This window comes from Strix uralensis, chromosome 3 (assembly GCF_047716275.1).
Source record: "Strix uralensis isolate ZFMK-TIS-50842 chromosome 3, bStrUra1, whole genome shotgun sequence".
In the NCBI taxonomy this organism is placed as follows: Eukaryota; Metazoa; Chordata; class Aves; order Strigiformes; family Strigidae; genus Strix; species Strix uralensis.
Window position 1 is genome coordinate 34,230,158 of NC_133974.1, and position 15,879 is coordinate 34,246,036.

The window sequence follows — 15,879 nt, forward strand, 5'->3', positions numbered from 1 at the left end:
GAACCTTTCTGGACCACTTCTACAGTGAAACATCACAGGCCACTGTTTCCTGCTCTCTCATTAATTAATTTACTGTCTTTGTTTAATACATTTTGCATTAATGAGGGTTTAGAAGGCCTTTAGGTAGAACTTTAATGCATATATAATTACAATACATACAGCATATGAATTATTTAAGGTGACAATGTATACAACATTGCCAAAATGCTTTAACACGAGGTCCAATATAGTTAGCTTTGCAGGCCATCCTTGGCTGCCTGTTTCAATTACATTATTACAAAAAAATGAACATTTTAATCTGGGTACATCATGAGGCTTTTACTGGTTTGTCCACAGCTTTTCTCTGTACAGGTGAGGTTTTGAGAGAGCTTTTACAGTGGTAGAGTTCTCCCATCTCTATCAGAAATGCACTATATTTACCATATTCTGGGATTGTGTTCATTGTTCGCAGCGATACTCTGATGAACAAGCAGACTTGGCCCCTTGGTCTCTCTCTTTCCTCACTCATTTCCAGGTAATGAACTCATAGCTTGTAATAGATGTTATTAATCTGTAGCTGCCTGACATTACACTTTGTACTACTGAATGTAATCTTACAGTGTTACTCAAGGTCGTTTGACTTTGTGTACAGTTCAATCTTTCTCTTAGTTGACCTTGCCTTCTGAATTTGTATCACAAGAAAACTTCTTCATTACAATTACGCTTCTTGTGTAAAGACTGTTGAGATAAATGATAAATACAGGCAATCCTAATCCCAGTTCTGTGAAATTTGATTAGTCATCCTTTTTTTGGCTGGTAGTACCCCTCTCAGATAAATATTTTCCTGGCTTTTCTTCAGCTTGGTTGATGAAGAAATCTTCTTTGGTTTAACGAATGATTTCCAATTTGACTCTGCATCGAATGCTTTACTGAAATTTAGATCAACTACATCTCCCTTTGTTTAGAAAAACCAGTCAGTTCATCGAAGGAGGCTCTTGCCACTGGTCTGGTGTGACCCGTATTTTCTTAAATTCTTCCTTCTCAATTTTCTTAAATTTACCTCCATCTTTGATACTCGTTTTCTTCAAAAACATACTACTGAGGCCTGGCTAAAGTCATATGTACTGTAGATCAGAATAAAACAGGCTAATGAGTGTTTTAATCACCCTTCTAAAAATGGTTACGAATTTTGCTCTTCCTTGTTATGTGACTGTCCCCTGGTGAACCTGCATTTATACCTGGGACTTCATGTGCCAGCTCTTTTGACACATGGACCAATACTGACTCATTCTTCCCTTCTGCTCTCCCGTCTGTTGGTGTCCGTGTGTTGTGGTGTGCCCTGTACTTGGATAATCAGCTGTCAGGGGCTGTGCTGTTGTGAGTGCACAACACGTAGAGCACCCAGTGTCCAGGGTGTCTACAGCTCTGGCTAAAATGGTATGATCAGTCAGATTTGTCATATTTTGATGGTTTTGGTTCTTTGGCTTCTGTTTGGAGAAGCTTTTCCTTCCTTTAGTAGCTCCTTCTAAAGCTGGCAGAAGTTTGTCCTGTGTGTTTGATGTCATCTGTCTTAGGGGAACAATGTATGGAGTTGTGTTCTTTCTCCTTTGAAGTACTCATTGTCTTTGAGCTCCACAGAGGAGGGAGATGATAACCTTTAATATCCAGAAGCTTCATGTTCTTCACCGGAGAAGAATCATTCTGGATGGAAGAAACCCCACTTGTTCTAGGGGTGGTAAGAACAGGTATGTCAGCATGAATAAACTGTACTGGAGAGTTTTTTTCCATATTCTCTGAAACGCACACGTTCTCTCCACAGCAAATGAGACTTGTACAAAATCTGAATGCTTTTGAAAGTGCAGAGTCATCAAGGAGGTTTGTTCTGTAGTCATACAGATTCACTAGCCAGGAAGTTCCCATAGTCATTTTGCAAACCTGTACTTGAGAATATGCCAGTCTCTGCCAACTGCGACTGTTTTTTAGATGCTGGTTTTTGCTGAATTCTGTGCAGCCAATAGCACCCCTCTCAGTATAGAAAATCTGGTAAGTGGGAGTTAGGTGTAAGGACAAAATGTGTGTTTACTTAAAATTAGAAGATGCATAGTGTTAGAAAGTTTTGTAATGTCTTAACCTAACTGTGCATCTCTTTATCAGCTAAGTGTTTGAAACTCCTGTACTCTAGTATGTCATTAATCAGTGAGTTGAAAAACACTGGTTTAGAATTTAAAATAAGTTAAAGCAGGACATAAGTTAGGATGAATCATTCTTTACTCATCTTTTTAAGTGTAACTGTCATTTACCTACTGTAAATGCAATTCAATAGCATGGTAACATTGTATGTTACCTGATTTTGCTGTTTACTATTAGCTATTTTAAATACGATGTTACTGTGTTTGTTCCCAGTTGAAAGATGCTTCTGTTTTTAGCGTGGTAGGTTTAATTTTCATGTGGTTCACTTCAACACATACTTGCAATATCTGTTCAAGATAATTGGTTTTAATGTCTCCAGACCAGAATATCATAGCTGTTCATCAGTATAGAAAAAATTGTGCCTGTTAAGCATGGTGACTTTGATTTTAAAAACTGCCATTGAAATATGACAGTTGTTAGTTGAAACACCTTAGAGAGTTTTCAAGGTTGGCACTGTTTGAGAACCTGTTCCTTTTTAAAAGACTGTAATTGGGTACCCTGATTCCTTAGTTACATTAAAAGAAAATTTTACAAATAAGCCTACCCATTTTGCTTCACTACTGAGTAATGGGATTAAATAGATAATCGTTTTGACCTGTGATTCAAATAACAATAAAATCCAAATATTTACTAACACAGAAACAACAAATTTGCTGTTATTTTATCTGCTAATTAGTATGCACTTACTGAGTCTGAAGTATAGCTTGACAGTTTTTTTTAAGTGGTTGGGAAGCTCCTATTTAATTTACTTTTTTGCATTAAAAATATTAATAGGGTTTCTTTTTCATAATGAAGTAAGGAGGGAAAAATCAGTCTGCCTCACTGTTTTGCTTTTGTATTTACAAAAGCATACTACATCCATTAAGTCTCGTAAACCCTGCAAGCCAACCTCGGCTGCATGTAGACTGGCATCTCAGCTTGTCATGCATGTTGGGCCTGGCTGCTGTCAATAATCCTGAGTTTTAAAACTGGCATTGTGAAGTGACTTACAGGAGTGAATATTAAAGAAAGAATTGGCTCAATTACATTGAATTCCAGCTGCTTCCCCGTTCACTTTTAGGTCCTCTGTTCTTCTGCCCTGTATGAAGGATGGTGTTGTATATGACTCCTTCTTTGCTTTGTAGGAAGCATAAGCAAGGTGCTTCTGGTGAACTTCATGGTTGTGGTGTTGTTCTGGGTACAGATCCAAAGCCTTGAACAAACTCTCTGAAGACAAAGCTTTGAATTTCCTAGTGGTAACAACCATTGAACTGCTTGATAAGGGCCAGTTTCTGTGCACTGACCTATGCTTGGCAAGTGTTAGAAGCCAGTGACTGCAGTGAAATTTCAGCATTGGTTTTCATGTGCTGTGCAGAGGCAGCGTGTTTTTGGCTTCTTATATAATGAATAGAAAACCCTGTGCCCACCAGGTTATTTACAAATAGGTAATGTAAATATGTGTTAAAATTTAGTAACTCAGTTCTTCAGAGAACCTCCTTGCTTTGCCCCCAACTTATTTCAGTCCAATTAAAAAAGAATTCAAAACCCCTGAAGTAGAATCATAGATCATAGAATCACAGAATGGTTTGGGTTGGAAGGGACGTTAAAAATCATCTAGTTCCACCCCCCCTGCCATGGGCAGGGACACCTTCCACTAGACCAGGTTGCTCAAAGCCCCGTCCAACCTGGCCTTGAACACTTCCAGGGAGGGGGCAGCCACAGCTTCTCTGGGCAACCTGTTCCAGTGTCTCACCACCCTCACTGTAAAGAATTTCTTCCTTATATCTAATCTAAACCTAGCTTCTTTCAGTTTAAAACCATTACCCCTCATCTTATCACTACAGTCTCTGATAAAAAGTCCCTCCCCATCTTTCCTGTACTTTAAGTACTGTAAGGCCACTATAAGGTGTCCCCGAAGCCTTCTCTTCTCCAGGGTGAACAACCCCAACTCAGCCTGTCCTCACAGGGGAGGTGCTTCAGCCCTCTGATCATCTTCATGGCCTCCTCTGGACCTGCTTGAGCAGGTCTGTGTCCTTTTTGTGTTGGAGGCCCCAGAGCTGGACACAGTACTGCAGGTGGGGTCTCATGAGAGCAGAGTAGAGGGGGAGAATCCCCTCCCTCGACCTGCTGGCCACACTTCTCTTGATGCAGCCCAGGATGCAGTTGGCTTTCTGGGCTGCGAGCACATGCTGCTGGCTCATATTTGGTTTTCCGTCCACTAATACTCCTAACTTCTCCTCAGGGCTGCTCTCAATCTGCTCAACGCCTAGCCTGTATTTGTGCTTGGGATTGCCGTGACGCATGTGCAGGACCTTGCACTTGGCCTTGTTGAACTTCGTGAGGTTTGCAGACAGAGCCTTCCTCAAATTTTATACAGTATCTAAATCTCTTAATTTTCAACTCTTGAGAATACTTTGTCTGAAACAGAGACTGTTATTCATGACATTGCTCACTGCAGAACTGTGTGTAAAATTACTTGACAGAAAGTCACTTGACATTTGGACAACAAATGCAAAGAACCCTGCCAAACCAATCACAGCATCAAATATCACAGCTTTTTATTAAAGACTAAGAAAATATTTAAGAAAATATTTTGGTGTGATTGTGCATGGCTAATTAATTAATTGCAACTTATTTTGAAAATGCTTTCTTATATTAATACCTTAAACATAGGGTATCCTCTTGTTATTTTGCAGTCAGTGATATAAACAATAAACCCAAAATACACATAGACTAGTATAATGCTATTTACATTAGCCAGTTTTTTAAGAAAGCAATTCAAAAGTTAAAAACATGTCAGAAGACTGATCAGATTAATGCACTCAGTTTTGATGTACTGTAGAAGTCACAGAAATATTAATGACTTAACTCTAATGAAAGGAAATAAGGTTTTGTCTACAGTTGGACAGTTTTGAAGTAAGTTTTTATGGTATAATATAATTTGAAATTTAAAATTTAGTTACACTCTGCTATTGCCATCTAGTCCATAGGATGTAGAACTGAGTTTCTTGACCGATTGTGGTCAAATCATGGTCTTCTGGCACTTTTTGCAAGTGCACAAAGTTATAACTAAGAAAGAACCTGAAGTCATTGTTTAAATCACTTAAATTTTGGTGTGGGCAGAATATCACTCACAGGATGCCGCCTGTATTCCAAATGCAGAATTTTACAGCTGTTTTTAACTTTTAAGATAAATACTCCTTTAAAGTCAGTGTTAGCATCTGTAGGTTCAGAATGTAGGATAACATTTACAGGAGAAGGAATTTCTATGCAGCTCATAACCCTTTTGCAGTTTTCCACTTGGAATACTGAAAAAGTGTTACATCCCTTCCTATTTCAAATGCATTTCTTCACTAACATCTGCTGAGTGCCCTGAGAACTAGAAAAAGAGAGAAACATCTTCAACATGTTTTCATTGTCATTTAAAACCAAATTAGATTTTCACTGTATTTGTAAAGATTTTATTTTTGCTTTCCATGCACCTTTACTTACAGGATTCTTTGGGCAGACTGCATGTTTAAAGGAATAGCTACAAGTATTTGATATAAACATTTAATGTGAATTTATCACAATCATTCACACTGCAGCCCTGTTTTACACATTTACATTCATTCAGTTAGGGAGCAGAAGTATGTCATGCATCTTAATCATTCACATAACTCAAATTTAAGGTAATTAGTATTTTGAAAACTTTGTATGAAGTGAAATTTACTTGCAGATCTTTCAGTGTGAATAATTTTCAATAACAAAAGGTTTTAAAAGAGAGTTTTGATATTTTGGTGAGAGCTTGTGAAGAGCCAAAATAGAGGAATACATTCAAGCCAGTATAGAGAGTTCTTCAGGTGTGTCAAATATAATCTTGTTTTCTGGCATTGCCAAGTACTAGCTATTAAAACTTGTCTTATGATTCTTCAGTAGCGATTTGAATACTTGGTTAATACTTTTTAGGTATGAGGTAATTTTAAAAGGATCTTTCTGTATATGAGTAAGTCCACACAAATAACAAATCTCCTGTTAAAGCAGTGGCAGAGTTCAGTTACTTTTGCAGGTGTAGGTTGGTATTATATTCAGTTTAAACAACCCACATTTCCGCAGCATCCACCCAGTCATGCATTAAGTGGCATGATTAACATCTGTCGTGTGCACTTCATCATCAGCCTTAGAAAGCTGGGTACGTAGGATAATAATTTATTTTGGTAGAGTTCATTTTAAGTGTATTTCTGTATGCTTGTATTAGAAAAGACCTGAAGATGTGTACTTGAAGCAGAAGGCAGTGATGGTGTATATATCTTGTGAGACTTAAAAGTCCTTATTTCATCTGCTCTATGAGAAATCTGCCAAGTGAGGTTTTCCTTTTGAATTGGAAGATTCCTCGTGATTTCCAGAAAGCTTCATGGTTGGAAACAGTGGCTAACAATCACTGTTGATTGTTGGCCACTGTTTCCAACCATGGAGCTTTCTTGAGGTCTTGGCCCTGGTTGTTGGCCACTGTTTTGAATCATGGAGCTTTCTGGAGATCCTGGACCTTTAAAGACCCTGGAGATGAGGTGTGGGTTGGAGGATGACACAGGTGATGACTGGAGAGGTGCTTCAGTAGGTTCAGTTTCCTGCCTGAATTGAGACTCGATACTTACAAAATGTCTGATGCTGGCATCTCTACATTTCAATTCCAAGTAGTGGGAAATTCACAAGATCAGTTGTTTTTCTCAAATGTTGCCATCTTGGCCTGAACTCAAATGACAGCAGCTGTTCTCATGAGATTTCAGTTGCAGCCAACTGAAAAAACAGCCTTTTCCTGTTCAGATATAACCAGCTAGTGACAGCGGCAGTGCCTTCAGTTCACAACATTAGGAATCTATACATCCCCTCCCTCACACCATGTACACATGAAGAATAAAATGGAGGTGGACTCCAATGGGCTATGTATTTACCATTCTCACTGAATGGAGTTCTGTATTTTGTATGTGGAAAACATGGCACAGTCCTCAAGTGTCCAGCATTTACATTTAGTATGCAATGTATTCACTACGGATTTATGTGTAAAGACCTTTAAAAGGAGAAACTTTTCTCTAGGGAGGAGCTGACTGGGAATGACTTCCATCTTCAGCCAGCCACATGTGATGGCACTGAAATATCAACTCCTCCTGCTTGATCTCTGCCAGCATTCACTTGCCCTTCTTCCTTTCCAGCTTTCAGCAGCATATGGAGCATCAACAGATTCGTGGGCAGCTTGGCTTGACCTGAAAAAATCAGAAAGCAGTACTGATTTTAAAAATAGGGTGCGGAAGCTAAACGCAACTTGTGCCTCTGTCTCACAGGAACAGGAAGAGTGGCGGAAGTCAAAGAGGACTTGATGTGTGTGTTGAGAGGGGTAGGACTGGCTAAGCAGGAAAGAAAATACAATTGTACTTCTCCTCCCCTGTCTTACACATGGGTGTGTTCCCTTAGTGAGGTATGAGACTGTATCTTCCATAGTCCCCGCTGAAAGGTGGGAAAGGTGCTCCCTTTTCCCAGGGTGCCAGCACTGCTTCCATACTGTCTATGCGTATTTTCTAGCTAGTGGACTTTCCGTTCCTGGCTGCTGTGCTGGGGTATCCTGTTAATAGGCACCTTTTTCCTTCCCTCCATCCAGGGTGGGCACGCTGTGAGCCTGGTGACTAGGGAGATGTCACGAAAATGTGTCTTCACTGCCCCAAGGCAAAAGATGCCAGTCTGAAATAATGCACATTTGGTTCACTTTAGGCAGTAGGAGAGGGGGAAACCACTGAGCACCTACAATATCAGTGAATAACCACTTAAATGAGAGTTTTTGTTTTCCTCGGTCTTCTTCCCATCTGAATCCGTAGCAGAACTATTGAGGGTCAGCCTGGGAGCCATTTGTTGATCTGGCATCCTCTCATGTTGTTGAAGGGAAGGTCTAAAATTTTCTGTCTAAGAGATTATTTAATCCAGGGGTATGTAATTCCCAGCCAGATTGAGAAGAGGCTCAAATCCTGATTGTGGGTTGAAAAACTGAGTGACACATTTGAAACTCGATCCTGGATGTGAAGTGTCAAAGGGAGAGTGTCTTTTCCAGGCTGGTGCAGTGCCGTTTGTCTTTCTTACTTAACCCTTAAAGTGCTGAGAGGAGTAGGTGATCACTGTTTTGTATGTAATGTTAAAGATCAAGCTCTCTGGTTTGTATACAACATTCCTCCAGCTGTTCAGACACCATAAAAGAAGCAAATCTGGCCATAGATATTCCAGGTATGTTATCCATGCCAGATTCAAATCCAAATATGTGCTAGTGTGTACTCACTTAGAAACCATCGATGGGATTCAGTTTAACAAACATAAGTGTATGTCTGTACCTGAAATCTGCATATGAGTTAGTAGTACTAAATTCTCCATAGTAATCATTGAAGAGGAATGGTACCTGTAGAGTGCTGTTCATCTCATCCTAAGGTCCATGTTTCTCTACACTGACTACAGAAGGAGCCTAGAGTGAGTAGCTCAGATAGTGATACCATTTTTTTTTGTAAGTGTGTGAAGATAAGCAAGATGAATCTCACTCCTTGTGTCAGTGGGGCAACACACAGCTGCTTGCCAGCAGTTATGTGTCAGAGCAGAGTCCTCTTTCTCAGAGTCAAGAAGCTGGAAGCAGTTCCTGGATGCCTGTCCTGTGCAGCAGAGAACTAAAGCACAGGAGATCTTGCTCTAAAGTCTGTGTTAATGAACACTTAAAGAAAATAGAAAAATAACCGTTAGGGGCACATTCGCATTTGCAGTCAGAACTGTGGATACAGAGCTGGCAAAGACTGTCTAGAGTTGGATATGATGTTATAATGAACAGAAACATGTACTGTCAATGAATGCTCAAGGTAACGTGTACCTCCTACTAACAGATCTGTGACTGGGAATTCAGAAGACTCTCCAGTATCTGAGTGAACTTGAAATATTTTTTCTTCTTGCTATAGCTCTAGTTCCCAGTAAGTGTAGTGTGGACAAGGCATTGATTTCCTGCAGAGCTTTTTGTGAGGCCAAATGATGAAGTGGTATGTAAGCACTGCAGTGTTTTCTCCAGTAACTGGAGTATTTTGGAGCTCCAAAAAGTACCATAGAGCTGACATTTAATTTTAATTAATAAGGTAACATTAGGAATATTGTGACAATAGATGCAGCAACTTAACCAAATACAAGTAAAAAGTGTATAGATAGTGTATACCCAAAGTAACTTTAATTGTGCTTCTAGGAGATGAAATAACAAAGTAGTAATAAATAATCCATGCTTTCAGTATGCAGATGGCAGGAAGAAAGCTTGATCACAAATAGAAAATAGACATGCTCATCTTTCATAGGAAAAGATTTTATAAAAGTAACAGACATCATGATCCAGATAATAAATAAAATGTAGTGATAATGATACACAAGTGCTTTCTAAAGAAGAAGATAATTTTCTATTAGTGATAAAATAATTTAAAAAAATGTTCCTTTGGAACTGAATCGGTTTTCATGCTCAGCTTCTTACCTGACAGGGACCAAGAAACCTTCTTTGATTTTAAGTGATTATGGTAAGATTTCTTCCATTTGCCATGTATGAATTCTGTTTAAAGCGCTAAACTTGAGTTTTTAATTTAAACGGTTCCTCTTCTACATTTTATGTTTTCCCATTTTTTTTATCTCCACAAGAATGTCATGCCTTCTGTATTAGTGTCATAGATGAATTCTCCATGTCTAAGCTGTATTGAAATACTGTTTTACCTGCTCTGTTGCTGTGACCACAATGTTACAGGGTATAAGAATGACCTCTCCACTTTTTTTCAGGACACCAGCTTGTGTTGCCTTGCTGGTGAGATAGAGGAAGGGATGTCTAATGTGAGAATCCTGCTGGAGCATGGGAGTAGAGGAGCATTGGTAGGACCTGGGTGATTGCAGTCATTACCAGTGCTAACTGATGTAAAGCAGCACTGGTGTTTTTTCAGAGGGAGACTAGGAGCAGTCATATGATCCACAATGATGTCTGAAGGCAGAAAGGTATATAGTTAGTAGATGCTGAAGTAAACTGCTGTAATGAAATCTACAAAAAAGTATGTTGTGTCTGCTGTCCTAGTCAAGGCAAGTGAATTATCTAAGACAGTCTTGAGTAAAATGACTGTAAGGAGCAGGACTTGTTTATTTACTGTGTCCAATTGACATGGGTTGTTATAAAAAACGGCAGGAACACCACTCAAGTGCACCATAGCTGCCTTGAATGTAATTGCATTTTTGACTTTTGAAACATTCAGTTGTGAATGGTTTTCAACGCATCAGATGGAACATGCAGCAAAAAAATAGTTAAATAGTTCAACAATAAGTTTCATTAGCATATGCTTTTCTCAAAGGGATTTTATTTTTATCATCAGATTGATTTTGAGTTCTCTAACAACAATGAAAAGAAACATTAATGTTTTTTTAAATTCATATAGCACTTCTAATTGCCATTCTAAGATTAAATATAATTTATGTCCTGTATAATTATTCAAAGGATATGTGCCTAATTTATATATTAAAAATAGTTGGGATTTTATTTACATTTTTGAAAATACGTGCTGACCTGGGCGTCTAGCCACACAGCTACAGCAATTTAACCTGCAGCAGTCTAATACTGATGTGAGTTCACACACACAATATTTGTTAGACAAATTTACTTTATATTTTTCCTTCATACATAGAAAAATGAAATCCAATACATGTAGCTGGAGTAGCTTAAAACATTACTTCTCGCTAGCTGTTCACTGCTGGCAGAAGGTCACAGTCGGCCACTGAGCTGCCTTAGTGGATTGTGGTTGCTGTCATCTGCTTTGGTACAAAGTCAGCTGGGTTAGCTTGTGCCTTGGCTGCTGGTGTGTGCGATTGTGCAGTCCCTCATGGGGAACAGCTGTAGGAACTTGCTCGTAAACTCTTCTAGCTGTTTCCAAACCATTGCCAGTACTGTAGGGGTCTGGTACAGCATTGTGTGCAGACCAGGGCTTTTAAATGTTGAAAGAACAGCAAGCCATCTTAACAACGGCAAGGAATCTTTTAGAACCATTTTTGTCCAAATTGTATATTGGGAAGAGAGGCAGTTCCTTGCAAAAACAGGGCTTCCTATTAATGAATTTATAAGAATAAAACTTGTAAAATGTATTTGACAGTATTTAGCAGCTGCAGAATCCTGTCATTTGTTCTATGATTTCATGCTGTCAAATTTGACAACACTAACTAGTGCCAATCTTTGCTTTGGAAGACAATTTCCTTTTTATAAAAATTCTAATTATTAAAGTTAAATTTGGACTTCATTAAAAGGAAGTTGTTAGTCTTTTTTATTTGTCAAATAGCTTTCAGAAACTAAGTTGGTTCTACCTTTGACAATTTGTCACAATGATATTTCTGAAAACCATAAATTACATGTTGTTTCCGCCTTCTGCTACCAATGGATGAAGTTGGTGTCAGCGGCAAGGAAGGCACTGATATTTTTGATGCACATAAAAACCTGTTTGTCAGTCATGTAGAAGGCTGGATTTATTACCTATTTTCAGACATGCTTGGTTAGACATTCTTAGATCTCGTTTAGCTAGAGACACTATTGAACGCCCACTGCATGCAGAGGAGAGGGTGTTCAACAGGACTTGTCACTGGGGAGTTAACTGAGATGTTGTCATAGTTGGGTCCTAACAATACACAGCCCTTTTGTCTTTAAAATGATAGTGCTTTTAATGCCCTTCTTGACTGAATTTTCAGGTAGCATAGGTAAAAGTTTGAATTAATGCAGGTTAGCAGCTAATATAATCTGTAACCAATGCTCTGGATGGTACTGGCCTTCTGAACTGTTCTCTGCTTTCTCCAGTTTCTGCTTCTACCCAGAAAGCACAGACCCATTATCCCACCATTTACCAGAAAATAATGTGTGGGACATTTTATTGTTTGGGTGCAACGTGCACTTTTATCAACCATAGTAGCAAGCTAGTCTCCTGACTTGTTCCCCTGGGATACACCAGGCTCCTGGATGCAGAACTGGTGTAAGTGTGCAATTAGCTGGTAATGAGGGATTTGACCCCTTTTCCCTCCTTCCCCCACAGAAGCTTAGTGTAGAGGCTGTGGCAGTTGTACAATGTAGAGGCTCTCATGAGTGTTACGGTAAGTACGTTGTGAAACGAGAAGGAAATTTTGATGGTGGTTCCAGGTTCTGGAACTTTGTGGTTATGTTTTCATAAGTAGTTGAGGCATGACCACTGAAGAAGTACTAGTGAAACATGAATTTTCTGCACCATTTGAAGGTTCAGCTCCTGAACAGTTTTCTTGAATGAACACAGTTTTGAACTCACTGTACTATACTGCTATAGTTCTATTCTGATTCTATAAGCAATAATGAAGCATATACATTAAAAATAAAAAGAAAAATCTTAGTGTGGTGGAAACTATTGTGGAATGCATACCTACAAGGCACTACAATGCACACAGGCTCACAGAAGAGTTAAGATTGGAAGGAGCCTCTGGAGATCACCTAGTCCAACTCCCCTGCTCAAGCAGGATCAGTTAAAGCAGGTTGCTCAGGGCCATGTTCAGTCAGATTTTGAAGGATCAAGGATGGAGACTTCACAACCTCTGTGGGGAGCCTGTTCAATCAGCCTTACAATAAAAAAGAAGCTTTTTCTTATGTTTAAAATGAATTTCCTTTTTCAGTTTGTGGTAATTGGCTCTTGTCCATTCACTGGCTACTACAGAGAAGAGCACGGCTCCATCTTCTGTGCATCCTCCCATCAGGTATTTATACACATTGATGAGATCCCTTCTGAGCCTTCTCTTCTCCAGGCTGAACAGGGACAGATCTCTCGGCCTCCCCTTGTATGACAGACACTCCAGACCCTCAGCCATCTTTGTGGTCTTTTGCTGAACCCACTCCAGTATGTCCATGTCTCTCCTGTACTGAGGAGCCCAGAACTGGGACCCAGCACTGCAGGTGTGTCTCACCAGTGCTGAGCAGAGGGCAATCACCTCCCTTGACCTGCTTGCAGTGTCCCCACCTCATGCAGGTCAGGCTGGTGTTGGCCACCTTTGTGAAGCTTACATGGTCTAGTATGTGGCAGGTTTCACTAGAGAGAAATTATACTTTAGGAGAAGTCAGCTAGCTTGAATTAAATTTTCAAGTGGCAAAATATGGCCTCAGTAAAGTGAGCAATGTGTGCTGGTAAACTACGGGAGAGAGACTGGCATTCTGGGAATGAGACAACTGTCAATGGAAGCAACTTAAAGAGCCAGCAGAGTAGGGTGTATTTCTTGGGAAATCTCTTAGCCTGGGAATAAGCCTTGGGTTGGCACTGGGCAAGGGGCTGGGGCATCTGACAGGCTACGAGACTACCAAATAAATATCATGCAGTCTGCAGGAGGTCTCTGTATGAGCTCCATTTCTATGTATATATCTTCTTTTTAGAGTTAGATTTGGTTTCATATCTAAAATGCCCCTGCTGCTGACTTTGCATAGAGCTGGGTGTAAGGAGTACTTAGGGGTGAGTCTTTGTGTTTTCTCCCTCCCTGGCTTCCAGTAAACCAATCATGAGAATATGATGAAGAATTGTTTTGATGGCTTTTTCCACATGCTGGGTTATTAAGGACCTGAGTGTTCAAGACCCACTTTCCCCTTCCTTAAGCATCATTTTCTCTTCCACCCAGTCTGCAATATGTTCTTTAGGCCCTGCTGGAGCTCATAAAACGTTTATATACATGGTTATGTGGTACAGATATTACATTTTGTAGCACTAGTACGCTGGTATTACTGTGTGTCTGTAGCCACCATATCTGACATGCTGTTAACACAAATTACACACCTAAATGTTCTGCCTGAAGACTTGCATGAGAACAAGTTTTCCTCTGCTTCCTTCCTCACCCAGCATCATAACTGTTCATAATTATATGTCTTCGGAAGTTTATGTCTGGCCTTAGTTAATGCCCTTTCATTTCATGGCTGTCTTATTTTTTGTGTGAGACCTTCAATACTGGTTCTGCACCTGGAGGCCCATTCTGATCTGCTAAAAGCAATGAAATGAGTATCCGTAAACATTGGGGAGCTGGAGAGAATGGCTGCTCCAGTTTCTCATTCTTCAATATACTGCAGTCTGATTTGGGTTCTAAATTGAAATATTGCTGAAAAATGAAAAGGAAAGCCCCTAATGTTAATAGAGTGTCTCAGATTAGGAGTCTTGGCAGCTAGTTTAAGAAAACATGCTGCTTGAAACGTGTTGTTTGTGGGCCCCAGTTCCCCCATGGTAGCCGCAGCTGTGCAGGAGCTCTTCCTCATGCAGCACGTGGCCGAAAATCTCTTCGGGTTCCCATTCATGTGCTCTGGGAGGGTAACAGTGGTTAAAAAGGTAATTACTTTTCTGATTGTGCTGAAGTTTTCAGTTTAGGAGAGTGCTGCAAAACAACTCACAAGTTCACTGGAAATGCTCTGGTTCGCTGGATTAATTTTCAAACTGTTTTGTGGGTATTGAAAGAAATGCCGAATCTGAAGGAGAAGGTTTTTGCAGCCCACCTGCTTGATGGGTAGGGACAGCCCAAGAAGCAGTGCAGTGGTAGGAGAGCCTCTGTGGAAGGACCCGGCTTGTGTTAGCCTCAGAGGCAGCAGGGATTTACAGCTCCTCATCATCACTGGGAAGAAGGAGGGCCTGGTGATTCTTCCCTGTCAGTAAAGGCTATTTTGGCCCCTGGTCCATGACCGATGGTTTCCTGTGGGTCAGCTAGGAGCCTCAGCCCAGACACCCATCACTAGGAGGTGGTGGTGGCATGCAGGATCCCTATGGCTGGAGGTGTTTGGGTGGGATGGTTATCCTGCAGAGGGGAGGGCAGAGGAGATGGGGAGCTTCGGGAGGCACCTCAAGTGAAGGGGCCCAGTGGTGCAGGGAGCAGGAGAGCATTCCCTGAAAGCGTGCTGGTGCATGTACCAGGCCTGCGTCTGCTCATTGAGTGCCTCCTGGGGACCACAGCATGGCGTGTACCAGGGTCCCAACTCTGGCTGCTGCTTGTGGATGGCATTTGCACTTTGTAGTTTGGTTTCTGGGTCTTTTATGGCACCATCAGATCGAGGTTGCTGCTGGGAAAGGTCAACCCCTGGTTAGGGTGGATCACGCACACATTCAGCTAGTGCTGGGGATACAGCTGTATAATTGCTGAGGTGTGGGAACCAGGGCACACTTCTTAGAAGCTACAGTTTGCACAAAAGGGGACCATAAACCTGCTGAAGGCAGTGTTGGGTTCATCAGTTATGGTGGTAATGCACTGCAGAGCCTGGTCCCCAGCTTCAACTGGAGCAGCTACCCCGGCATAGCAGAGACCCCGGCTCAGGCAGAGCTCTGGGAGGGATGCTGCTTTCCAGATGCCAGACTGCAGGCAGTGCCCAGTGCCTCTCCCTGAGGTTGGGGTAGTTGGAGGTGGTGGCCATGCTTGCTGGAGGTGTGTGCTGGATGGGAAATTGTAGCCAAGTTATGGAGCTGTGGGAGGAGATGAGCAGACTATATAGTATCAGGAAAGATAGAAGAGGGATTAATGGGGTCTTCACAGAGACCCTGCAAAGGTGAGAGCCTCAATCTCCTGACTGTGCAAAACGGGGCAGCCAGAGTCTGTGGGCAGTTGTGATATAAACGGAGACTCCTGTGTGGAGGAAGGCTGGAGTCTTATGACTTCTGTCAACAGATGTCCTTGCAAGGTTGCTGTCTTATCCTTGTTGAAAGGTCCTGGAGA

The 15,879-nt window shown here is 40.9% G+C and overlaps 1 protein-coding gene across 31 annotated transcripts in view; it reads left to right on the forward strand.

The window, feature by feature from the left end:
* The window catches only part of RIMS1 (regulating synaptic membrane exocytosis 1), a 353,684-nt gene that overhangs the window by 37,598 nt on the left and 300,207 nt on the right, over positions 1-15,879 (forward strand). The window lies entirely within an intron of this gene.